At 46.9% G+C, this 24,475-nt stretch overlaps 2 non-coding genes across 2 annotated transcripts; both read left to right on the top strand.

Annotated features, from left to right (window-relative positions):
• Nucleotides 1–9,749: 9,749 nt before the first annotated feature.
• On the top strand, nucleotides 9,750–9,843 carry trnai-uau (transfer RNA isoleucine (anticodon UAU)). Its single transcript has 2 exons — nucleotides 9,750–9,787; nucleotides 9,808–9,843. It is a non-coding gene; the product is annotated as a tRNA-Ile (tRNA).
• Nucleotides 9,844–12,618: 2,775 nt separating this feature from the next.
• Nucleotides 12,619–12,691, top strand: trnav-cac (transfer RNA valine (anticodon CAC)). Its single transcript has one exon. It is a non-coding gene; the product is annotated as a tRNA-Val (tRNA).
• Nucleotides 12,692–24,475: the final 11,784 nt, after the last annotated feature.

Below are 24,475 nucleotides of genomic sequence, written 5' to 3'. Positions count from 1 at the left end.
GAGGACCTCCTGCCAGCGAGAGACTGGCAGTCCCTTTGATCTAAGGGTTAAGAGTGTGTCTTTCCACACCGTGCCATTCTCCTTCTCTACCTGTCCATTCCCCCGGGGATTATAGCTCGTGGTTCTACTAGTTACAATTCTCCTAGCCAGTAGGTATTGGCGCAGCTCGTCACTCATAAACAAGGACCCTCTGTCACTGTGGATATAGCATGGGTATCCGAACAGAGTGAAGAGCTTACGCAGGGCTTTTATAACTGAAGTGGAAGTGGTGTCGGGGCAGGGGATGGCCAAGGTGAACCGCGAGTACTCGTCGATAACGTTAAGGAAGTACACATTGCAGTCGGTGGAGGGAAGGGGGTCCTTAAAGTCAACACTCAGTCGCTCAAAGAGGCGGGTGGCTTTGATGAGTTGTGCCTTTTCGGGTCAGTAGAAGTGCGGTTTGCACTCTGCGCAGACTTGGCAGTCCCCGGTCATCGTCCTGATCTCCTCAAGGGAGTAATGCAGGTTCCGGGCTTTCACGAAGTGGAAAAGCCGGGTGACCCCCGGGTGGCAAAGATCTTCATGTAGGGTGTATAGCCGGTCGATCTGTGCGCTGGCACATGTTCCCCGGGATAGGGCATCGGAGGGCTCATTGAGCTTCCCAGGCCTCTACATGGTGTCATAGTGGTAGGTGGAGAGTTCGATTCTCCACCTCAGAATTTTAACATTTTTGATTTTGCCCCGCTGTTGGTTATTAAACATGAATGCGACTGAGCGCTGGTCAGTCAGCAGGGTGAACCTTTTGCCGGCGAGATAGTGCTTCCAGTGCCTAATAGCTTCCACTATGGCCTGGGCCACATTCTCCACTGCGGAGTGCCGAAGTTCAGGACCTTGAAGGGTACGGGAGAAGAACGCCACTTGTCTTCCTGCCTGGTTGAGGTTAGGGGCCAGTGCGAAGTCGGAAGCGTCACCCTCTACTTGGAAGGGAATGGCCTCATCCACCGCATGCATTGCTGCTTTGGCAATGTCCCCTGTCCTCGGCTGACAGGGGGAATGTGGTGGACTTGACCAGGGGGAGGACCTTGTCTGCGTAGTTAGAGACCCATTGGGCATAATATGAAAAGAAGCCAAGGCCCCTTTAGAGGGGTCTGAGGGTGTTGAGAAGAGGAAGTTCCAACAGCTCGTCAGATATGCGATGAAATTGATCAGTTTGTCTGATGGTCAGAGACGGACAAACAAGGATAATTATCGTCCATGGATGACAAGGGCTGGGAGATTCACACAGAGTGACGGCGTTCTCGTGATGTAGAGAAGAACAAGAAAACGGATGTTCAAACAACAATAACGTTTTCAGATGCCGGTTGATAATGTGGTGTTGAACACGTTCCGATTGTTTGCCTTCACTGACCGGAAAGGTCAAGACATAATCATATATAATATTTCACAAGCAAGGGAAATTCTGCAGATGCTGGAAATCCAAGCAACGCAAACAAAATTGCATATGTAATAATTGTCTGATTAGGGATCTTAACGTTCCTCTTGTGAATGCAATGGAGCCGATGCACAGGGGTTTCACCAGGAAGGGCCGAGCATGGAACATTGCAGATATCAGTGAAGGAACTGTCATCCTCTACTTGATGCGGAGGAGGAAGTGATGCTTCATACATAAGTTCAATAAGTATTAGCGAGGTACATGTGTTTAGAACGTTACGTACCCCGTAACGGGTTAAAGAACCAGTAGGAATGGAGCACACCTGGGGTCTGGTTTTGCTCTATACTGACACTATTTTCATTAGTATCTCCGCAATGCAGTCATATAGAACTAGTTAAATCGAACAGGTTAGTAGAGCTTATGCGCATATAGGTGTGGAAATATAAAACCCAAACTTCTTCAAGCTTAGCTGGTAAGTGATACTGTCTTACGATAGTAGGTAAGCGAAGTCAGTTCAGTTGGTGTTATTGAGTTGAGTTGAGTAGAATTGAGGGGAGAGAGAGGTGGTTTGTTGTTCACGTAAGCCGCTGACGTCGATTCTTCCCGTTGTCCTCTGAAACTTCCAAGTTAGCCAACCTTGACCAATTTAAGAGCACCGTCTTCAAGTGATAATCTACCAACTAAGGCAAGGGTAAGAAACACCGGTAGACTCCAAAGGGTCGCTCTTTCACGCACTAATAAACATAGATCGATACCACTTAATCGATCCTCAGTCCCACACTCGTGGGCACCTGAAAGTGTAGTGGTAATTTCACAACACCTTAGTGCGTCTACGCGTCCCTTCTTCTGTGCGTCCTGTGAAACAAGCAACTACGCTGGTTTAAATACTGTTGCGCTGAGCACCGGCTGTCCATCCAGTAGCTCGTCCTCTCTCTCTCTCTCTTTGTAGGCTCTCAAAAGCTGGCAGTATCCTTGCAGAAATCCCAAACAAACTGTGCAGTAACCGCCCCCCCCTCTCTCTCTGTAACAAGTTGTTTGTGCTGTACAGCTTTCTCTTTCCGATAGGCAGGGTTCTTAAAGGCACAGTCTATAATGAATAACTTAGGATCTCATCACAAGTATTGCAAAAATTTCTCTAAAGCGATGGACGTAGATTTAGTGGAAGTGTAATTTTCAGACCATGTTCGGGTAATGTGTTGACTTTCTTTGTTTCATTCTGACGAAATGCAACGACGCGACAATTTAATTGCACATTTGCCGGCCGAGGTTAATGAGTTGGGCTGCTCAATACTTGTCCAAACGATTAATCCCGATTTCCTGCTTAATGTTGAATCCACTGACATCAGGTTTTTAATCTCCGTCTGCGTCCTGCTCCACTGCCACAGTGAGGAACAGCATAAATGGAAGTAACGGCACTTCGTCCTCACCTTGAATATTGCTGTTGCCTCGATTGGGAAAGAACTGTGGGTTTTTGTTCTTGCACCGGCTGAATTGCCCTCTCGTTTTATGGTGAATCCTGTCATGGTCTTGTCCGTGAAGTCCACATTCCAGTTCACAGTCCGGTCCGTCGGCTCCTTAATCCGGGTTTTCCCGTTTTCCCTTGTTCTATTTTGTGCCTTTATTGAGACACCTGATTTTAGTTTGGGCTGGCACATAAATATCCCTACAAATACCCTGCTGGACTGTTTCCTTCCCTTCTGCTTCCTTCTGAACCTCTGCCGGCAACCTTGTCAGCATGCTCATCAAGTTCAGCCGCCGGAGTGAGACCGAAGCCTTGCCACGCTAGAGAATGAACTATCTATCGTTCAGTTTGGAACTGCCTCCTTGTGTCCCCGTGTTTAGTGTCCGTGTTCTGTGTACGAGTCCCTGTACTACGTCCTGTGCTCCCCAAGGAGGGGTCCCATGTCTGTGTTCTGTTGTCCTGTGCTCAGGTCCAAGGCTCTGTGTTCCTGTGTTCCAAGACCAAGTCCAGGCGCAGTGTTTTAGTCCATTACAAATCTGAGCACCGGGTACTCGCCCAGCCCAGGGGAACCTCGCCCAGCCCAAGAATACCTCGCCAAGTCCGGTGCTGGAGAATCCTCGTCCCGTGCTCGATCGTCCCCATCCGTATCCTCGGCTGTCATCCCAGCCCTGCGTCCGATTAAGGGTTCCGGCCCTGCATCGTAGAAAGTTTCCTGGCCCTGCGTCCTAGAAGGGGTCCAGGGGTCCAGGGCTCCGTACCCAAGAGCCTAACCAAGCCGAGTCCAAGCGCTGAGCCAAACCGAGTACAAAAGCCTGGTCCTGCCCTGGAGGAACCTCGTCCTGCCGCGCAGCTTCTTCTTCCAGCGCTAGAGGTTCCTTGTCTTGTCCTTGCCAAGGTCCTAGTCCCCAGTCTTCGCCAGGATCCTAGTCACGAGTCCTTGCCAAGATCCTAGTCCCGAGTCCTTGCCAAGATCCTAGTGCCGAGCCTTTGCCAGGATCCTAGTCCCGAGTCCTTGCCAAGATCCGAGTTCCGACTCCTCGCCTAGAGCTGGGTTCCAATCCGAGTCAAGACCAGGTTCTAAGTCCCAACCAAGACCAGGTTCCGTGTCCTTGTCCAGACTCTGGTTCCGGATTTCCGAGTTCCTAGTCCAGGATCATTGTTCCTAATTCCATGTCCGGGTCACGTGCTTCTAACCCAGGCCCTGAATCTTCGTCTCGTCCAGGGCCTGGGTCAATGTCCTGCGACGTTTCTTCCCTTGCTATCTTGATAAACCAAGTCCTGTTCCGAGAACTTCAGGATCTGTGCCTCACTTTTGGGTCCGCCACCAGCGTGCCTTATAGCAGAACAGTCCAGTCAAATATGGACCCAGCGACACAGACACTGTTGTTTAACTCTCGCCACTCAGGGTTCCCTCCTGTTGAATGTCGCCCTACCCGGCTGTGTGGTCCCTAATCTGGGAAGGCCTTCTGGGTCGCCAGGAGGCTCCCATAGGGTGGCGGGGGGTGGGGGGTTACTGTCTTGATCCGGTCCGTGAAGTCCGCATTCCAGTTCACGGTTCGGTCCGTTGATTCCCTATTCCGGGTTTTCCAATTTTCCCTTGTTCCATTGGGTGCCTTAATTGAGGCACCTGATTTTCATCTGGTCTGGCACATAAACAGTTCTACAAATACCCTGCTGGACTGTTCCTTTCCTTTCTGCTTCCTTCTGAACTTCCACCTGCAACCTCGTCAGGATCCCCATCAAGTTCAGCCGCCGGACTGAGACCGGTCTCTTGCCACGCCAATAGAGTGAACTATCTATCGCTGAGTTCGGAACTGTCTCCTTGTGTCCCGGTGTTTAGTGTCCGTGTTCTGTGTACGAGTCCCGGCCCTGCGTCCTGTGCTTCCCAAGGACGGGTCCCTGCTCCATGTTCTGTGTTCCTGTGCTCAAATCCAAGGCTCTGTGTTCCTGTGTTCCAAGGCCAAGTCCAGGCACCGCGTTCCAACCCTGTATAAAGCTGAGACTCGTCTCCTCGCCCAGACCGGTGCTGGTGATTCCTCGTCCTGTGCTTCATCGTCCCCGTCTGTATCCTCGGCAGTCATCCCGGCCCTGAGCCCTGGAAAGGGTCCCGGCCCTGCGCTTCAAGTAGGAGTCCCGGCCGTACCCAAGAGCCTAACCGAGCCGAGTCCAAGAGCCGAGTCAAATCTAGTCCAAGAGCCATGTCCTGTCCTGGATGTTCCTCGTCCTTCCCTGGAGATTCCTCGTCCTGCGCTGGAGTCCTTGCCAAGATCCTGGTCCCGACTCCTAGCCTACACCTGGGTTCCGATCCGAGTCAAGACCCAGGTTCCGAGTCTAACCAAGACCAGGCTCCGAGACCTTGTCCAGACTCTGGTTCTGGAGTTCCGAGTTCCTAGTCCAGGCTCCTTGTTCCAACTTCCACGTCCGGGTTCCGGGTTCCTAGTCCAGGCCCTGAATCTTAGTCTCGACCAGGGCCTGTATCAATGTCCAGCGTCGTTTCTTCCCTTGCTTTCTTGACAAACCTATGCTTGTTTCTAGAACTTCAGAGTCTGTGTCTTGTATTTGGGTCCGCTACCAGCGCACCTTATAACAGAAGCCCAAGTCCCTTTCTCACCCCGATGCGATAAAACCCTGATGAATGACAGTATTTCACGCCCCACAAGCTCCATGGTCTAATTCATCTTTCTACGTCCCGCACTCTTCATGTTCACAATTGACACACGTACAGTCTTGCCGCAGGTCCGAGAGTGATTGTTAACCATGTTGACAATTGACACACGCACAGTCTTGCCGCAGGTCCGAGAGTGATTTTTAGCTTATTTCGCTTCCTATGGGATCAGTTTCACTGGGCGAGATCTACTGGTCTATGTTTCTGTTTATGACCTTCAACTAATATCTGCCACGTTACTCACGCTGAGAAAATACTGGGCCATAAATTACCAAATGCCCATGGCCAAAACCGGCCGATCATTGAATGGAGTAAAGCTGAGACATTATTTGACGTGCTCTAACGGCAGGTGAATCACGTCTAAAAATGTGTGAGAGTTCTTCTAGGATGAGGTGTACATTGTCGAAAGTGGCCGGGTATAAATGTCGAGTAAATGCCTATGTGTACACCCACTAAGTTTCTCTTATGCTCCACCAACAAAAACAAAACAAGCTTATTGAGTGCACTTGTAGTGTATCTGATGCCATCCCTGAGTAACAATCTCCATCCCCAAGTAACAATCTCAATCCCTGAGTAACAATCTGCATCCCCGAGTAACAATCTGCATCCCGAGTAACAATCTCCATCCCCGAGTAACAGTCTCCACCCCTGAGTAACCATCTCTACCACTCTGTGAGAATCTCCACCTTTGAGTAACAATCTCCATCCCCGAGTAACAATCTCCATCCCCGAGTAACAATCTCCAACCCCGAGTAACAACCTGCATCCCTTGAGTAACAGTCTCCACCCCTGAGTAACAATCTCCACCTTTGAGTAAGAATCTCCAGCTCTGAGCACGAATCTGCATCCCTGAGTAAGAATATCCATCTCTGAGTAACAATCTCCACCCCTCTGTGAGAATCTCCATCTTTGACTAAAAATCTCCATCTCTGAGCACGAATCTCCGTCCCTGAGTAAGAATCTCCACCCATTGCTATCCTCCCGACAGAGAAACGGCTGCCATCCCAGTTTCGGCTTTCCAGTTTCCCCGCAGTACAGTGAGATGCCGCTGTCCTTTTAAGACTTAGACTGACAATTATTGCCTGCCAGATTCCTCCATGGAAATTAGGGGGTAGTGGAGGTATAATTTGTCCATCAGTGCTAATCACCCCATCTTTGACCTTAGCTGTTCCACCATGAGCACGATCTGTGATGAGTCAACATGATGCGTTCAGATCAGGTCATGCACAGCACATACCTCCGCCGCACCGCTCGGGTGTGTTTCTAGGGTACGGGGGCTAACGACCCTTGTGCTATTCCTATCGCTGAGCAGCAGTGAACCATCTGACTGGCCTATCAGAGTGCTCTTTGGGAACTAGTTGACTTGATCAGCATTTCTTATCTGGCTATTGTTCACGATTGCACTTAATAAAACAAAAAGTCTGTACTTACATGTCAACTACTCAGTTGTGCTCAGTTGTGAGACATTACTCTGCATTGGGGTTCATTACCATCCATAGCTCTCTGGTTACATCCGCAGGATTATAAGGCCCCTCAGCCACCGTTTTACATGATCCATGTGACGTTTGTGCTACAGCTGAAACAACTACGGAAGCAACAGCAACAAGGTCGAATGGCAAGCCACTGTAATATTGATTGTTCTTTACGTCCTTTCACACACTTACGGCATCTTTTCCTGCTCTTTTTGTGAGTATATTTAAATTACCTAAGCGAGAGGCGATTCTTTGCTAAACGCATGTTGTTACAATTCTCTGCATCATTTGTGATCGGAGTGTATTTTGATGAATGATTTGTGGTTTCTCTTTAGGGTTTTACATGAGGAGATTTGCAAGGACGTTGCCTGGATTGGAGAGCATGCCTTATGTTGAGCGAACTTGGCCTTCCTCCTTGAATCGACGGAGGATGAGAGGTGACCTGATAGAGGTGTATAAGATGATGAGAGGCATTGATCATGTGGATAGTCAGAGGCTTTTCCCCAGGATTGAAATGGCTAACACGAGGGTGCATAGTTTTAAGGTGCTTGGAAGAAGGGACAACGGGAATATTGGACAGAGTAATGGATGTGTGGAATACACTGCCAGCGAAGGTGGTAGAGGCGGATACAATAGGATCTTTTAAGAGACCCTTTGATAGGTATATGGAGCTCAGGAAAATAGAGGGCTATGCGGTAGTTAAATTCTCGGCAACTTCTGGAGTAGGTTTCATGGTCGGCAAAACATTTTTGGCCGAAGGGCCTGTAATGTGCCCGAGACTTTCGATACTTATATATGTTTCTGTCAAAATTCTGTCACTCTTTCAAGATTTGTAAGAAAATTGCTGGTATCTATTAATGCACCATGAAGGAAACTAAGGTTTCATACCAATACCAATGAAAGTTATCAGTTCCAGAAAATTTCAATTTGTTGCTATTTCTTATAATCACATTTAGCAAATCGATTGTAACTTTAGGTAGCACAATTTTCCACCCGAAGAAGAAGAAAAGTTGTATACCTTTGAACCTCAAGTTTTACCCTCTTGAGATGAAAACGAAGAACAATTAGGCGGTTGATCGATCAACCTTGCTTTTGTCAGATAAAAGTTGCTTTTGTCAGTCGAAATATGAAATTCAAAAGTGAAGAGGTTATGTTGCAAATTTCTAAAACTTAGGGTAGGCTATTTCTGTAGTATTGCATACAATTCTGGTCGCCCTACTGTAAGAAGGATGTTGAAGCTATGAAGAGGGTTCAGAGGAGGTTTACATGGATTAGAGGGCATGTGCATTTATGAAAGGTTGTATTAACATGGTTTGTTTTCTCTGGAGCACCCCGGGAAGTGAGGGGAGATCTAGCAGAGGTTTAGCAGGTTTGAGAGAAAGTGATAGAGTAGACAGGGAGTGTCGGGTTCCCAGGATTGAAGTAACTAATACCGGACGCCATGCATTGAAGATGAGAAGAGGTAGATTCTAGTGAGATGACAAGGTCAAGCTTTTTAAATCTGAGTGCTGGATGCCTGGAGTGCACTGCCCAGTACGGTGGTAAAAAGAAAAACATTAGCGACTATAAAGAGATCAGAATCAGAAAAAAAAAAGAATCAGGGTTATTATCACCGGAATGTGTCATGAAATTTTGTAATTTAGCAGCAGCATTTCAAAGCAACACATAATATAGAAGAAAAAAGTTGATAATTAATCAATCAATCAATCAATCATTTACAGGATATGTATGTCAAATTGATTAAAAATCGTGGGGAAAAAAACAGAAATAATATATATTTAAAAAGTGAGGTAGTGTTCACGGGTTCAATGTCCATTTAGAAATTGATGGCAGAGGGGAAGAAGCGTTACTGAATCGCTGAGTGTGCGCCCTCAGGCTTCTGTACCTGCTGTCTGACGGTAACAGAGAGAAAGGGGCCTGCCCTGGGTGCTGGTGGTCCTTAATAGTGGACGCTACCTTTCTGAGACACCGCTCCCTGAAGATGTACCGGGTAATTTGCAGGCTGGTACCCAAAATGGAGCTGACTAGATTTACAACTTCTGCAGCTTCTTTCTGCTCGGTGCAATAGCCCCTCCCCGCCCCCTCCATACAATACAGTGATGCAGTACGATCTCCAATGCACATCTCTGGAGGTTTTTGAGTTATTGGTTGACATACCAAATCTCTTCAAACTCCCGATGAAGTTTAGTCGTTTTCTCGCCTTCTTTACAACTGCATCGATATGTTGTGACCAGCTGAAGTCCTCAGGGATCTTGACATCCATGACCTTGAAACTGCTCACTGTCTTCACTTCTGATCCCTCTGAGCATTGGTATGTGTTACTTCGTCTTATCCTTCCTGAAGTCCTCAATCAGTTCTTCCGTCTTACTAACGTTCACCGCAAGGTTGTTGTTGCGACACCACTCCACCAGTTGGCATATTTCGTTCCTGTACGTCCTCTGGTCTCCATCTGAGATTCTACAAACAATGTTTGCATCATCAACAAATTTATAGGTGGTATTTGATATGCACATTTGATGATTCGATATGCACATGGATGTAAGGAAATCGAGGGATATGGACATTGTGGGAAAGAGGGATTCGAGTTTGAATGTTTTTGACTTGTTTTTTAATTAGTACGGTAATCCATTGTGGGCCAAACGGCCTTTCACGTATATTTCAATGCTGTATGATCTATGATATATGAATTCCTTCTAATTTTCTTTCTAGATATTTAAAAGCACGTGTTTGCAGCGCTGGGCTCTAGTGGCGCAATCGGTTAGCGCGCGGTACTTATATGGCAGTACACGGCGGAGAAATGCCGAGGCTGTGAGTTCCAGCCTCAACTAGAGCACTTGTGATTTTAATGCTTGCAACGCCCAGGTGACTGGGCGTTTCTCAAGCTGAGCATTCAACTGATATGTTACATTTAATTGTGTGCCTTCAAGACACCCTGCTTATTATTTGTATGTAACTTCGAGGCGATGCGCCTTTGATTTTGATCTGAGCAAAGAGAGCGTGAGCTTACAAGTGCTGCAGGAGACCTTCGCTTATTCACTAAAAGGCATGTGCCCGCGGGGCTACAAGCATTCTCCCTGTTTGGTTCTTTCGTTCAACACGCGTAGCCTCACTTCCCTTTGCTGAACGTGTCTGAACAGGTGGTTTCTTTGTTGAATCTAGGCATCACGTGTCCCCCACATTCCAGTCTTCTCAATCCAATTAACTAAAAGCTGAAGCAACGAACCAGACCTTTCCTGAAGCCATGTTTCAAAAACACTCCAACTGCGCCTCAAGCAACACACATGAAAGTTGCTGGTGAACGCAGCAGGCCAGGCAGCATCTCCAGGAAGGGGTACAGTCGACGTTTCAGGCCGAGACCCTTCGTCAGGAATAACAGTTAGTCCTGACGAAGGGTCTCGGCCTGAAACGTCGACTGTACCCCTTCCTAGAGATGCTGCCTGGCCTGCTGCGTTCACCAGCAACTTTGATGTGTGTTGCTTGAATTTCCAGCATCTGCAGAATTCCTGCTAATTGCACCTCACCTTGGTTCGTTGTGCTAACGATTAAACTCAATGTTTACTTGCATCGGCGAATTGTTTCAGGCACAGGCGAACAAAAAAGATATTATAAACACAAAGTACTCTGCAGATGTCGGGGTCAAAGCAACACGCACAACACGCTGGAGGAACTCAGCAAGTCGGGCAGCATCCGTGGAACGAACAGTCAACGTTTCGGGTCTGACGAAGGGTCTCGGCCCGAAACTTTGACTGTTCGTTTCCACCGATGCTGCCCGACCGGCTGAGTTCCTCCAGCGTGTTGTAAGTGTGCAAAAGAGATATTAATCGTAGCCTCAATGACCGTAAATGGTATCAAGATGCTGACATCTCAAACCTCATATATCAAAATTAAGATGCATTAATTCAAGAAAGAACTATATATTAATTTGCACATGTCCCGTGTTCACCAACCCTCTGTTAAAGAGAGGACAACACCCCCGATTCTACTGACGTGCTGAGATTTCGTTTCCAATGGTATGATCCTTCCGGCTCGAATGTGTTCCCTCCACTGCGACCTTTGATGCGATCGACTTGGCACTCCGTTCCTGAAGGCTGTTGTAACCAATATAATTCACGATCACAATAGGTCGTTTAATTGGCCGTTGATGTCCGGGTCTGCTTGCGATCCGACGGATCGGATTGGAACATGAGCATTATTGAAATATCAGTGTGATGGCTTGTCTGGTGTGAGGGTGGACTCGGTGGATGTATTTGACGTGATCCATTACTCTACAGCTGGCATCATCCCAGAAGTAATTCTGGCTGGTAACACTTCCTGCTGTCCATAAATGTATCGGCACATGGTTCAGTCACTGACTTTAATTAATTTATAATCCGCGGTGAAGAGAACGGACGAGACAGACTGCGGTGAGAAATTTGAAAGGCGCCGTTCAATTTAGCTCGTGGGCTGCAGCGCCACCGTGTGGACACCGGTGGAAGCGAGAGTACCGAAGATGTTTTAATTTTTGCTTTACAAATGCAAGCAGTTCTGCTACCTGTTACATGTCGCACCTTGACCAACACTCCACAGAAGCGTACTGTATGCATGTCACTGTATATATCATATAAATTTAATACTTGTTGGAACGTGTGGTGGAGCATTTGAACATTGAGTCCGAAATGTGCGATGAGGAAGTGCATTCTGGGTCCTGCAATCTCGGTCATCTACGAACCCGCTTACGTTTATATCTGTTCATGTTCTCCTGTAAATTATATTTATATATTTAAAATTCAGCTTTCTGTAATTTATCTTTCTCAGGTTTGAAATATAATGTGCTGCCGCTGGAAAGGCGAATGTCCATAGTATTTACACCCTGGATGTCAATGACAAAAAAAAACAACTTGAACGCGAACTAACAAGTTGAGTCTCAAGTTCACCCCAAACACTGGAGTCCAAATATGCTACTGCCCAGGACTGAACCGGGGACTCCACTGTGCAGGAATTATCTCGTTTTGGGCGGAGTTATTTCCACATTCCATTCACGTAATAAATGCTGATTCGCTGGCGTCGATTAAAAATACAATGATCATAATTCCAATGCAGCTTGAAGATTTTCAACTGCTATCCTTGATAATAAAACAGTGAAAATAGACTTGCGATCACTGTGGCAAATTTCCAGTTGGTCAGTGAAGCCGTCCAACCCGAGGTCAGAGTGCAGTGAAGTTTGGTGCCGCCACGTCGCAAACACTTGGGGGCCAAAATCAAAGCTCATCTTACAGAACCCTGACATAGGCTGAACTTCAGGATTTCTCCGGTAAACCACACGGTTACGTGAGTTAGACCGACCAGAAATGGGCATTATTACATTGAAGTACGGGAACCTGCAGTGGAGACGATACAAAGTTCAAAGTACATTTATTATTAACGTATACACATTATACAACCTTGAGATTCGTCATCCTACAAGCCAGAAACCCAGAAGAACTCGCAAAATCCCCATCCACTCCGACTTTTTCTGATCCGCACGCCCACACTCCGTCTCGTCTTCCTCCAGACAACCTCTTGACGGCGGACTGGGGAAGGGGTGTTCGGGCCATTTCTCAACAGCTCAGATCACTGGCCGCTCTGCACGGTTTCTGTGGTGTAGTGGTTATCACGTTCGCTTCACACGCGGAAGGTCCCCAGTTTAATCCTGGGCAGAAACATTGCTTTGTCTCCTGAATTTACGAAGAATATGAGACTCCACTGTTGAGTTCGGGTTCAGCTTTACTTTCAGAGGCACCCAGAGGTGTAAATGCCATGAACATTCGCATTTCAAGCAGCTGCATATTGCATTGCATACCTGACAGAGATAAATGACATTAAGCTGAATTAATATAAATTATGCATCATTTACAGGAGAACATGAACCTATTTAAGCAGAAGGAGGTTGGTGGATTTTAAATCGCTTTCGTTGTCTTCCCTCTCCCGCTCCCTCTTGGAGAAGGCAGTCAGGATGCTCTGAAATGTGCCTCTATAGAAAGTTCTTAGGATTTGGGACCAGATACCAAACTTCTTCAACCGTTTGAGGTGAAAGAGGCTCTTTTTCATTCCACAGCTGGTACGTACAGACCACTTGAGATATTCGGTGATATTCATGTGAGGAACCTAAAGCTGTTCACCCTCTCAACCCCAGATCAGCTGATGTCAATAGCGCTAGCCTGTCTATAGGTTAATGTAACTATCTAATCAGTCAAGCATGTGGGAGCAATTTAATGCATGAAATCATGCAGACGTCGTTACGAGGTTCAGTTGTTCGCAACCATTTTCAGAATTGAGAAGAACCGGGATCTACGTTACTTCATCTTTGAATGATTGTTGATGCCAAACAGGCGGGTTTGTGCTTCACAAAACCTTCTGATCTCAAGGGATTTTCACGTACAACGGATTTCATGTCTTACAGAGAATAGAAGGGAAAAAAAGGGACGGCAGTTCTCTGGGCGAAAACTGCCTTTTTATTGAAGGGGGGCGACTGGTTCAAGCTGACAACAGACAACAGTAACCCAGATAACCAGGCGATAGAAGTTAAATGAAGAAGAAACATTCTGAACTCAAAATACATGGAGTGGTCTACAGAAAGCGAAGAGCACGACAATGTAGGAGGGGTATGGACTGAGTACAGGTGTGAAGCTTGTGAGATGGGCATCTGGTGTCTGCAACATGACAGGGTGTGTTTGAGACGCTGCCTGAGTCAGTGCGGCAGGCAGATACACTAGTGACATTTAAGAGACTGCTAGACCGCTAGGAGGAATTTGAGGTGGTGTTATATGGTAGGTAGGGTTTAAGGTTCGGCAGAAATTGTGGTGCGAAGCGCCTGTCCTGTGCCGTACTATTCTATGTTCTAAGTACTGTGTCTGGAACTGCGCTGATCCCCAATCGTTGCCAATCTATATCAACAACGTGACTAATGCAACATTTCCAATCATGTTCATGAGACAAGTTGATTCTGTTTCATATGACGACATTTTCAAGAGGCTTCAGTAGGTTATAAGCAAACTAGTTGAGTAAGATGAAGCGATCAGTCCAGGTCCACTGCTCAGAAAGATATGTGAAGTACTTCTTATCCGCAGGAAATACAGAATGATGACAATCTGTGACTCAGAACCTACTGACGTGCAGTTGGTAGTTCGGAAAGCAGACGCTGCATTGTATTTAGATTCACAGAGTTATAGAGCACGACAACACTAAATGGGTCCGATGGCCCATCTTGTCCGCCCTTGTGGCCTCGTTTCATTGACCCTCATCTGGACCATAACCTCAGTACTGTTCCCATCCGTGTACTTATCCAAACATCTCTTGAAGCAAGCATCGAGCAGAATAGTAAAGTCCAGCTAGCGCAATTAATTTTGTAGTTTTTTTTTCGAACTGAAATTAAACATTGTAATAAATGGCGGCCCCACGTATCTGACAAAAAAATCTTATACGGTATTTGCAGCAAAGGGAAAGCAATGAATGTTCGCCATTCTGGTCCCTGCAATGATGGGGTTGTCATGTTCAGGGCAGACTGAAATTAAACGTCCCACGCATTTCACATATGAGCTTCCCCAAAATAGCTCACTAAGGAACTCTCCCGAGCTTCTGTCTGTCTGTCAAGTCTACTCGCTCTGACACCTTACAACCGGCACATGCAGGTATCTCCAGTGGATAGAATAGATAGATAGATAGATAGACAGACCGATAGATAGAACGTGTTCTCCAGAAGGCACAATAATATGCAAATCAGTAAAAACAAATGTTTTATTTTCTGATGATCTGGCAAATCTGAGACCATTTCAGATAAGAGATGTGAAAAGTAACAGGCTTTAGAAGGAACAGACTGCGACCTGGTAGTCTGGGGACACTGTTTAGCTGACCTGGCCGGGCCATTAGAACGAGTTTCAGTTGGAAACGACAAAATAAATAGCCAGGGTCACAGATTTAGGAGAATGTAGCCATACAGTTTGACTGGAAGAAATTGAAACTTAAAAGACTGATCTGATAAGCCAAAAGATGGAAATGGGGGATTTCAGTAGTACAGGCGGAGACCAAGCAGAAACGGATGATACAAAGACGGAAAAACAGGGATTACATTTGTATCAAGAAGAACGCCTCTGTAGCGTATCCTTTTTTTCTTGCAACACACATAAAAGTTGCTGGTAAACGCAGCAGGCCAGGCAGCACCTCTAGGAAGAGGTGCAGTCGACGTTTCAGGCCGAGACCCTTCGTCAAGACTAACTGAAGGAAGAGCTAGTAAGAGATTTGAAAGTGGGACGGGGAAGGGGAGATCCAAAATGATAGGAGAAGACAGGAGTGGGAGGGATGGAGCCAAGAGATGGACAGGTGATTGGCAAAGGGGATATGAGAGAATCATGGGACCGGAGGTCTGGGGAGAAAAACAAGGGTTGGAGGGAGAACCCAGAGGATGAGCAAAGGGTATACTCAGAGGGACAGAGGGAGAAAAGGAGAGTGAGCGAAAGAAATTGTCTATAAAAATAAATAATGGATGGGGTACGAGGGGGAGGTGGGGCATCAGCGGAAGTTAGAGAAGTCGATGTTCATGCCATCAGTTTGGAGGCTACCTAGACGGAATATAAGGTTTTGTTCCTCCAACCTGAGTGTAGCTCCATCTTTACAGTAGAGGAGGCCGTGGATAGACATGTCAGAATGGGAATAGGATGTGGAATTAAAATGTGTGGCCACTGGGAGATCCTGTTTTCTCTGGCGGACAGAGCGTAGATGTTCAGCAAAGCGGTCTCCCAGTCTGCATTCGGGTCTCGCCAATATATAAAAGGCCACATCGGGAGCACCGGACGCAGTATATCACCCCAGTCGACTCACAGGTGAAGTGTTGCCTCACCTGGAAGGACTGTTTGGGGCCCTGAATGGTGGTAAGGGAGGAAGTGTAAGGGCATGTGTAGCACTTGTTCTGCTTACAAGGATAAGTGCCAGGAGGGAGATCAGTGGGGAGGGTTGGGGGGGATGAATGGACAAGGGAGTCGCGTAGGGAGCGATCCTTGTGGAATGTAGAGAGAGGGGGGGGGAGGGAAAGATGTGCTTAGTGGTGGGATCCCGTTGGAGGTGGCGGAAGTTACGGAGAATAATATGTTGGACCCGGAGGCTGGTGGGGTGGTAGGTGAGGACCAGGGGAACCCTATTCCTAGTGGGGTGGCGGGAGGATGGTGTGAGAGCAGATGGGTGTGAAATGGGGGAGATGCGTTTGAGAGCAGAGTTGATAGTGGAGGAAGGGAAGCCCCTTCCTTTAAAAAAGGAGGACATCTCCCTCGTCCTGGAATGAAAAGCCTCATCCCCAGAGCAGATGCGGCGGAGATGGAGGAATTGCGAGAAGGGGATGGCATTTTTGCAAGAGACAGGGTGAGAAGAGGAATAGTCCAGATAGCTGTGAGAGTCAGTAGGCTTATAGTAGACATCCGTGGATAAGCTATCTCCAGAGACAGAGACAGAAAGATCTAGAAAGGGGAGGGAGGTGTCGGAAATGGACCATGTAAACTTGAGGGCAGGATGAAAGTTGGAGGCAAAGTTAATAAAGTGAACGAGCTCAGCATGCGTGCAAGAAGCAGGGCCAGTGCAGTCGTCGATGTAGCGAAGGAAAAGTGGAGGACAGATACGAGAATAGTCACGGAACATAGATTGTTTCACAAAGCCAACAAAAAGGCAGGCATAGCTAGGACCCATACGGGTGCCGATAGCTACACCTTTAGTTTGGAGGAAGTGGGGGGAGCCAAAGGAGAAATTATTAAGAGTAAGGACTGAATCCGCGAGACGGAGCAGAGTGGTGGTAGAGGGGAACTTTTTTTTTTTGGGGTGTTTCCTTTCCTATTGTTTGAATATTTGTGGAGAAGACGGGAAACCTCGTGGGTTAACAGACAAGCATTTGCTCTACAGCTATAGCACGGCCGCTTTAGACAATGGGGACTCTGGTAAGTAGTTGCTAGGTGTGATTCGCCTGCCATTTTTGCCACTTCAGCTCAAACATCCTCTTTATTTCTTTCTATAGATCGGCCTGCTTTGGCCATAAACTTCTGGCATCTTATACCCACTATTTTATTCCAGCGTGAGTCACATGACAGATTTTGAAAAAAGCTAGTACTGGAGAAAGCCACAGTCAGAGACATAAAAAGTCAGTGTTAAACAATTAAAATGTGATAAAATCAAGGGGCTGAGGGCCAACTACGTGACCATGAGGAATGAACACTCAAACTCAACTCGGTTGTTTGGTTTTCCTCTCTAACGTAGTGGAGACATAATTGTGAACACCGGAAGTGCAGTAGCCTAGATCGGCAGGTTTGCAATTTAATTTCTGTGTCATTTCCTCACACCGACACCTTATGCTAATGACGCTCAAACTTACACTTCCACCTAGCCGATGCTTTTCGTATTGGATTCAGCTGACATCGGGAAATGCTTTCACCACTGAATACTTGAAATAAAGTTTAAACGTCTGTGAGAAGCACGTCTTCCTCCCCCACTTCAAGGAGAGAATTACATATTCTCCGCTACTATCTGAATTGTTCCATTTCCCGATGCAACGTAATCACGTCCTTAACAAGATCTATAACCGAGGCAATTCACAAAGTGAAACGGAGCACCCTACTGACCGTATGTCATTGGTCTGCGATGACAAAGTCCATGCATCATAGGAATGGACAAGATCAGCAATAGCAATCATGAAACCGAGAGGTGAGCCTGAGTGTGTTTCGCAACAACTTCTCCAATCGTCATTTCTTTGTCTTTGAGATTTTGTGATTTATTGTCAAGCTATCCAGACCTCATCACAATTGGGATTTTACTTGAATGACATCATGTTTATTTTTACTCCAGCTGTTGGAAGACACGTCAGCCTTGTGTAGTATTGAATATTCGGTGTGCTGGAGCGAGTATAAATTAACGACCGCGGAGATTCATCAGCTCGGAGATTCTTCAGCGAGATCGCGGGCAGCTGGAAGACGGATTGAATATCTCACAGCATTTTACCCTGTGAGAAAGAGATACTTCATGATCATTGCAGTCATTGGTGTCCCTGGTAAGAACACAGGTGAACTAACATTTGCTGTTGTTTGTGCGCGGTTTCGGGACTTGTTCAGTTATCGAAAGCCTTGTGACACAGTTGTATTAGTGAATGTGGTGCAGACATTGCGACTATCCCTGTGTTCATTCAGACGTTCCCTTGCAGTTTAACGCGTGGCTTTAGCTGAAATACACCGACAGTTGAAACAGATGTAGAGTAGAAACTTCAGGTTAGGAGTTTATTTTGTGGATTCATAGCAGGCAGTTTCGATTTATCGATGCAAAACGGCTTTCAAAGTAAATTCTGATAATGCAGAGCGCTCGCCACCTTTACGGGTTATTGTTGTTATTTCGGATCCATAATGGAACACGTTTTAAGTTCCAATTTAAAGGTATTGCATTGTGTTTTAAGAACTTGCTGCAATTTGGAAGGCAATGTAGGAAAAGAATCACCGGTGAGATCCAGGGGAGAACGGTTGACATCGCTTGAGAGTTACACTCACAACACGTTTTTGGCGGAGACCCCAGCATCTGCAGAGTATTTTGTGTTTATCCATGAACGTTCAAAATAACTGTAAGTTTCAAAGAGCCAGGCAAAATCTTCAAAAGCGAATATTGAAACCTCCTGATTGGTTAACCTTGACACGGAAGGAACCTGGGCCAAATTTACAGAAATTAAAAAGAAGCGAGGCCAAGCTTCCGTGGGCGGTGGCAAAAGGGAGTCGAGAAGGAGACGAAGACATGCAGAAAGGGGAAATCAATTCGCTTTCGAGTTTGAAACCTGTAAATGGACAGAGGTGGAGGTAGCAGGATTCGTTGTGTAAGGGGAGCGCCAGAATAAAGGTGGCGGGAATCACTATCACTGAGAAATTCGCCGAGGTATTGAGGCTTTACCCATCAATCAAATCCCTGATGGTGGCCGTTTTATATTAATCGCTCTGAAGCTCCCTCGGCGTTCAGTTGACAATGCCTGTTTCCCAGATCCTGCTCTTCTCCCAGTACCGAGTACAGTACCCTTTCAACAAGCACGCACTCCTTTGACGCATCTGCGAGTTGTACTTTACTATTTTTAAATCTCCAGAAATGTGCTATCTGAAAAGTTTGGTTATTCTCAGTTTCCAGCTTATCTCTACCCTGAGGACCGTGGAGCAGAGAGACAGTAATTCATTTATTATCTTTGTTTGTTTCCCAGTGAATTTAGTGGCGATGGTGATCCTGTCCCGGAGAAAGTGCGGCCTCTCCACCTGCACCACTCTCTACCTGGTGGCCACGGCAGCGGCGGATCTACTGACCATCGTGTTTGCGGTGATATTGTGGCGGGTCGGTTATTATTACTTCCCCGGGACTTTCCTGCACATCACCCCCGTGTGCAGTGTGATCTCCGTCCTGGGAGAGGCAGCAACAGAAAGTTCTGTCTGGTTCACCGTCACTTTTACGTTTGATCGGATTGTCGCCATATGCTGCTCGAAGTGGAAAACAAAGTATTGCACCGGGAAAACTGCGACTGCGGTTCTGACAGCCACCGGCGACCTTCTCTGTTTTAAAAATATGTCTAACTTCTTTATATATCGTCCCGCGAAAGTGATCAACAATATACCCTGGGACTGTATTCGAAAGCCGGGCCACGATACGGATCCTGGGGGGGTGGGATATCGGTGGTTTTCTACCGTCCTAACGCCATTACTCCCATTCGTGCTAATACTCCTGTTCAACGCTCTGACAGTCAGACACATTTTAGTGACTAGTCGTGTCCGTAAGGGGCTGAGGGGTCAGAGCAAGGCGGAGAACCGCAGTGACCCGGAGATGGAGAGCAGGAGGAGGTCTGTGATCTTACTTCTCACCATCTCCGGAAGCTTCAACATCCTGTGGTCGGTGAGTGTTGCGGAATTTCATTACTTCACCATTGCCCGATTGGATCCAAGTAATTACAACTATTCGGAATACATATTTGAACAGTCAGGAGACATGCTGATGATATTAAGTTGCTGCACAAACACTTTTATTTTTGGGGTAACTAAGTCTAAGTTCAGAGAGCAGTTCATCAGCGCAGCGAAATATCCGCTCACGTCAATTGTTAAACTAATTAAACAAAATATCTAAGTTTGTCTCCCTGGCAATAACAGTGTTTTCCATCTTGACACTGCAACACTGCCGGTCATTGGAGAACGTAGCAGCGTGAGAATAAAACTGGCTGAGTGGCCGAGAGAGACACAGCACGAGAATGGACCCTTCCGCGCCCGCAGCCCACGACATCCACCTCCTACCAGTTATTAAACTCATCCAAAGTTTAGATTTATTTGTTCACCACACTCCCGCTCTCGTCACCGCTGCACCTCCCGACAATGTATCCTGCGGCTATCGTAAATGCACATCCGTCAATTTTCCATCGCAAAGTGAACGGGCGGAATTCTCAGTGATCTGATCGAGCCTGGTACGTGCTGGGAGAGATTAGACAGCGCCGCAAAAAGATTTAACTGATTGCATCCAACATACTATGAAAAGGCCACATCCACGTATACAAATATCCTAACTTCAACTGACGGTGTCCAATGAGCTGGCATCAAAATCGTGGTGTGTTTACTCGCACAAGCAATGACTGTCCAGGGTCCAATTAGCATCTGCATAAAGTCTATTTCTGAAGGTCTATTGATGTCCTTGTGAGAAAGGCGCCTTTCTTCCTTGGACACTCCCAGGGTGTGTTATACCGCGTAGGAAAGACGTTCAATGAACGCAACGCGGTAGGAGCTCTCGTTAGGCACTTTATCAATACTTTGAGAAAAGGGATCATTGTTAATTAACTCGGCCGAATGACATGAGATAAGACCATTGGACCGAAGGGTAACTGGGTCATTAGTTCCTCTGCCGTTCTTTCCTGGGTGACCTGTTTGTCAACCCCAGTCTGCTCGCGTCTCCCAGAAACCGTTAACACTCTGAACATCAAGAACTATTCAACTTTTTTTTCTTAAGTACAGAGAACTTACGCCCCACACGAGCAGTGGAATTAAATTTGATCTCACTTGAAATACAAGCCAGCATTGAATTTACTTTCGTTACAGCCGAAATAACCTTACCGGCATCCGGAAGTTGAACTCATAAGTCAATGTCCATCTCGTCTTCCTGAGTTTTCCCTCCGGTTAAAAAAAAACCTTCAATCCATTACTCCGAAGTGCATGTCCCACTCCCCTGTTACGTCATTGCCTACTCTGTCAAATTGAACATCTTTCTGTCGTCTCACTGCAAGTAAACTTTGTCATCTGAATCCCATCATGAGCTGACTCATGTCCCAATTGTTCCCCGGCACATCGCTGCATCCCTTATATAACGTCAGCTGCCTCCTGGCCTTTCGATTCCCTGCTCTTCGATCAGGGCAAAACCATTTCCGCTGTAGTTTTCCAAAACACCCTCGGCTAGGGCAGGTCAGGATCTGACGGCATTCAAGACCAAATCGGTAATAAAAGCAACTCATTTGTTATTTCAGTCTTTTGTATAAGAATGAAACAAAAAAGAGAATTAGCAGTCTTCACGAATTTAGAGTAAGCCTTGCACATGCGCTTCGCTTTAGATAAACCTGTTGTGGAGAAATGCTTAGCACTACAGGGATGGGGAAGTGACCATGAAGGGAGAGACAGTGTAGAGAGAGAAGGGAAAGAGAGAGAGAGAGAGAGAGAGAGAGAGAGAGAGAGAGAGAGAGACTGGAGTGAGTGAAAATTGGAGAAGAGAGAATCTGGAGGAGAGAGATATTGTTGAGAGAATGAGAGAGAGACTGAGGAGAGAAACGTGGGAGAGGGACGGGAAGTGTGGAAAGCAGAGACTGATACAGGGCCGAGAGTTTAGGTGAGGATAAAGGGCAGAGGGCGACAGACTAAGGGAGAGAGAGAGATAAACTGAGTGAGAGAAAGAGCGAGACTGTGGAGAGACAGACTGTGGGATAGAGAGAAGGGAAAGAGGGACGAGGACATTCGGAGTGAGAGAGACCAGGGCTTGAATGGTCGAGGGTGACAGAGTGGGAAAAGAGAAACTGAAGGCGAGAGACAGAGTGGAAGGAGTGTGGGAGAATGGACTGAGAGAGACAGCGGGAGGGATTGGTAGAGAGCGACTAGGAGTTAGGGACTTCGGGAAAAGTAAGAATAAGAGAGAGTGGGAGGATAGCGAGAAGGGGGTGGGGTGGTGGCACAACGAGGGACCAGGGTTGGAGAGTGGGCGTGGGGAGATTGACAACGGGAGAGAGACACATGCAAAATGCCGGAGAAACTCAGCAGCCCAGGCAGATCTATGGGAAAACGTACAGTTGACGTTCCGGGCAGAAACCCTTCGGAAAGACTGGAGTAAAAAGTGCCGATGAGTGAATTTAAAAGGTAGGGGGGAGTGCGGGGAGAGAGAAACACCGGGTGACAGGTGAAACCTGAATGGGGAGGGCTGCAGTAAGGAGCCTGGAAGTTGATTGGTGATAGTGACACCGGGACATTGAGGAATGAAAGAGACAGCAGGAGCACAACAGGGAGGCAGTGGGCTGGCAAGAGATAAGGTGAGAGGGGGGAAACATAGAAACATAGAAACACAGAAACATTGAAAACTGACAGCACAATACAGGCCCTTCGGTACACAAAGCTGTGCCGAACATGTCCTTAATTTAGAACTACCTAGGCTTACCTATAACCCTCTATTTTTTCCAAGCTCCATCCAGGAGTCTCTTAAAAGGCGCCATTGCTTCCGCCTCCAGCACGGTTGTCGGCAGCCCATTCCACGCACTCACCACTCTCAGTATATATATATAAAAAACTTACCCCTGACATTTCCTCTGACCTAAAGAAAGGGGATGGAGAATGGTGAAAGCCGGCCGTGGGCATTGCCAGAAGTTTGAGAAATTGATGTTCATGCGATCAGATTGGAGACTATCCAAACGCAATACAAGGTTTTGTTCCTTCAGCCTAAGTGTGGCCTCATCGCAACAGTGGAGGAGGCCATAGATGGACATATCGGGATGGGAATGGGACGACGAATTAAAATGGGTGGCCACTGGGAGATCTCGCTTGATCTGGCGACGAGAGCGTAGATACTAAACAAAGCAGTCTCCCAGACTATGTTATATGTCACCGATATGCAGGAGGCCACACCGGGCGCAACGGTCACAGTAACTGAATCCAACAATATCGAAATGTTGCCTCACCTGGAGGTACTGTTTCAGGCCCTGAATGGTAGTGAGGGAGGAGATGTATGGACAGGTGTAGTGCTTGATCCGCTTGCAAGGATAAGTGCCCAGAGGAGATTAGGGGAAGGGGCGGATGAACAAGGGAGTCGTGTTGGGAGCGATCCCTGCGGAAAGCAAAAAGTGGGGAGGGGTTGTAAGGTAAAAAATTGCTGAGGGCCTCCAACTTCTTTCAACAATCAACATCCCAGCTTCTTACTTCATCCCTACCCCTCCAGGGTTCACCTATCAACTGGTATTTCTCTCTCACATCCCCCACCTTTTAAATCTACTCCTCAGCTTTTCCCCCACTCCTTCCGAAGGATGTCGGTCCGAAACAACCACTGTACTCTTCTCCATAGGTGCTGCCTGGCATGCTGAGTTCATGCAGAATTTTGTGTGTGTTATTCCGATTTCCACCATCTGCAGCTTTCCTCTTGTTTGTGAGCGTAGGGAAAGATTGTTTTAGAGGCGGGATAGAGCGGAAATATCTGGGGGAAGCAGGAAGACGAGAGATGGAAAGACTGGAGAGGGTGATAGACACTGGGGGTTGAGAGAGAATGGGATGAGGGAAGGTGGGAAGCGTGAGTCGGAGAAAAGGCTTACGTATCTTGAGTGTCTCGAGGGCTTTCTGGGATTTGCATTTCCACGATTCTAAAGTCCTTCGGAAACATTCAACCCTTCCTGTCTCGCTAAACCCTCCATTCCAGTCTCGTCGAACCCACACCTTCCCAAACCGTATCCTTGCTCTGCCTCCTGCCAGCTCGTCTTCGTGACCATCACCTCCCGTCCCCTCTCTGTTAACTGCTACTTCCCTCTCCGTCATTAGAAGGCCAGGTCTTGGCGAGTAGGATTATGAAAACCCCCAAGACGTTGTGAAGAGGATGAAGAGAGTGAGGGTAGTTCGGGTCAGGGATAGAAGATAAAACATGCGCTGGAGTCGGCGAGGTGGGGCAAGTCCTTAATGATGACTTTACTTCCGTATTCGTCAGTGAGAGTAGTCTTGAAGTTTGTGAAGGCAGCATTATATCCTCTTGCGTGGTCAGGATATAACCCAGATTAATGCTGGAAGAGGAGTAAAAGATTATGTTTTAAAGCAAGATTTTCGTGAATGATGATTTCCACTTGATTATCCTTGTGTAAATAATCGGAATGAGTTTAACTACTACAGGATGATGTAATAAGCTTGACTGTTCCTTGTTTCTGTTGGAATTTTATGCATTTATCGTCTCCAAGTCTTAGACTTTTATTATGATTTTTT

This window comes from Mobula birostris, chromosome 13, assembly GCF_030028105.1.
Source record: "Mobula birostris isolate sMobBir1 chromosome 13, sMobBir1.hap1, whole genome shotgun sequence".
Taxonomy (NCBI): domain Eukaryota; kingdom Metazoa; phylum Chordata; class Chondrichthyes; order Myliobatiformes; family Myliobatidae; genus Mobula; species Mobula birostris.
The sequence above is the reverse complement of the archived record's forward strand: the minus strand, read 5'-3'. Positions and strand labels throughout refer to the sequence as shown.